Source organism: Montipora foliosa, chromosome 5 (genome assembly GCF_036669935.1).
Source record: "Montipora foliosa isolate CH-2021 chromosome 5, ASM3666993v2, whole genome shotgun sequence".
Taxonomy (NCBI): Eukaryota; Metazoa; Cnidaria; class Anthozoa; order Scleractinia; family Acroporidae; genus Montipora; species Montipora foliosa.
In genome coordinates, this window is record NC_090873.1 from 31348860 (window position 1) to 31351918 (window position 3059).

The window sequence follows — 3059 nt, forward strand, 5'->3', positions numbered from 1 at the left end:
GTTTCTTTTGATGATCGCATGTAAATAATTACCACGTGGAACATGTGGGCCTTAAAATGATTTTTCTGGCCTCCCGACCTGACCTGACCTGACCTCAAGACCAGAATTTCGAATTATGACCAAAAAAAATTATAACGAATACACACAGTGATGGCTTTTCCAAAGCTATAATGAAGATGTAGAACAATTTTAATATGGAAGTTGCAATCGCGGGTAGTGGAAACCGGAAACTCTTTGGTGTGGGAAAATATGACAGAAAAATTACTTGCTTCTTTAAAGTTTAAATTAGCGGGTCTCATCAGCTATTTGCGAGGGCTTGAAAGAGAAAGAAAAATGAACATTGCCGGGGTTTAATGTCCGTATTTCGTGCCCGAATTTCGGGAATTTTGTCCGCTAACTTGCTTGTGTGACCCAGAACCCTGGGTCCAACCGGATACCATACTGGTGTCGGAGGCTGCTGGACTGTTAATATATTTTTTTTCAGGCTTGTTGAAACTAGATTAATACTGTTTTCGCTTTTGAGTTTGAGTATACTATTCGAATTAAAGCCGCATCTACGGCGTCTTATTGAATAAATACGAATACATACAGCACATATATAAATCCAGACATAACTAATCCATGACAACAATGCCCGGCAACAATGACATCAATAAAAGCCATTAGTATTCAATGGTAATCGATAGGTAATCAGTTGATTAGTCAATAAGACCGTTTATACGAGAGAAAATAAGCCGCGGCTTACTCTGGCCGCGGCGTACATAATACGCAAAAGGAACTATTTATACGAGTATAAACTCCCAGGCTAGGATAAGCCGCAGCTGAGGAAAGCCGTGAACGTAGAGTTTGTACCATTTATACGGGGTGTTCGCGTCTTATGTAAGCCGCGGCTTATTTTCTGTCGTATAAACGGCCGTATTGATTACTGCTGATGATCAATGCGTAATCGATGATTAATCGATAGACCGCAAGATTTTTGGTGATCGATTAGTCAGCATTGATTGCATCGATTAGTCATTGATAGCATTGATTAGTCATTGATTTCATTCATTACTCATCGATATCATCTCGTAGCTTGGCGAATAAGAACAAAATAAAGACAACGTATTAAATGTAAACAGATGTTCCCAGCTTTATTCTGTCCAGCTTTTGTGAAGGCGTAATTTTGTGAAAAGGAACGCTAGTTAAAGAAAAATACGTCTAACCTGTGTTAGACGTATTTAAAAGAATCAGAAACGAAAAAAAATTATAGTTTTACGTCCTGGACCAAATAATCCAGTTTATTTGTACCTGCGTTAAACGATTTAAAGATGATACTCCATGACAATTAGTCGCACGCAAAACATCAGTATAAATGGTCATGTAAATTGAAAAAATCTAGGCTAACATAAGCCGTACTTGGTATGTCACAGGATCGGCTGGCAATACCAGGCAAGAAAAAAGCCTACAATGGGAAAGGACAAGAGAGGCGTATTGCGTGGGAAATGTTTGAAATGTGAAGAGTGTGATGAGTATGAAACCACTGGTACTGTAAGTATTTTGTGTGAGTACTGTGGCCGCAGACCAGTCGAACACGAGGTAATTACAAGCGAAGAGGAAACAATGCCAGCAAAAAAACCGAGGCTGGAACCAATACAAGAAGAGTTAGAAAACGATTTGTCCTGTGATGGAAAAGGGCTAGTAGAAAGCATCGTTACCAAACCAGACTCAGTTTCAACTTCAGTGTCGCTTTATCTCGGGGATAGTTTTCCGGCAGAAAACACCAGTACAAGGCCGTCAACTCCCCATGGTATTCCTGGAGAACGTGTAGAGGTAGTGGAAGTGGTAGACGTAGATACCGAACTCAAAAGTCAGCAGTTAAGAGCGAATGAACTTGCAAAGATGGAACCAGGCGTAGCTTTTAATATTAAAAGAAGACAAGGGAAGCTTTTTGCGGAATGCAATGTGAGCTCATCTGAAGTCGTTGTGGGACAAGCTGCACATTACATCCTCAAAAGACAAGTTAAATACAGCTATTAGCCGGTCCAGAAATACCGAAAGAAATTCAAGATCTTCGAAATCAGATTCAATGCAAATTTGCCAAAGCTTTTCACTTTCAAGGGGAGGAGGTTTTGTGCCATTCCTGCAATACATCATTTGCTATTTCTCAAAGATCCCTTCTCTTCAATTTGAAACAGCATGTTGAAGGACGTGGTCATCAGCAGAAGGCCTCCTGCATTGGCTCAGTGGCTGACATTGCCTCATTTTTCCATAAATCAGCTCGCACACAAGATGAGAGCAAATGATCTAACACAAAAGGTCCTGGTAAGCAACTTTGTCATGGATTCTTTTTTGAACGTTCCGAGTATAATGTCGGCGATAAAAAGGTGACTGTTAATACCAAAGTGCTTATTAATGATACAAAGCCAGGTGAAGACAATAGTAAAATTTCCTGGTATCCAGAGCCACATTACAGATTTGTTAGAATTTGTAAGGAAAGCTCCAAAGAAATAACGGGGACATTTCGAAGTTCTGCATGTTTACGCTGTGCAGACATGGAGACGTTTAAAAATGATATGTGCTCTGCTTGTTAGGGTGTGCCCAAACTTCCGTCTTTCAAGAAACGTCTTTTATTGCGAAGTGAAAGAATTGGTTCAGATGGTAATAGAAACAGCTCCAAAATTCGAAATGACTTCCTTTCCACATATGAGATGCAACAGAATTTAAAAGAACAGAAGGAAAAGCTGGAAGATACAGAATCTCAGTTGTTTTTTCTCAAGTCCAAGAATTTAAGGCTGAGAATGCGAAAGCGTTCTTTAGATGAAAAATTGGCCGAGTTCGCAAGACGTGGTTCGATGAAGCCATTTGCCACAATCTTGATAAGGCAGCAGAAAACGGCTATTTGAAGGATAGAAACACCCTTGTCGGTGTACTGCAAACTGTTGCAAGAAACTTTCATGTTGAAAAGAACGGGCGCCGTTACCAGTCCTCTTTTAAGCTGTTTCTAGAGGTTGTGCTATTTTGGGGCGGGCCAAGAATTGCGACACTTGTAGCCATCAACCTCTGTGGGCCAGAAATGC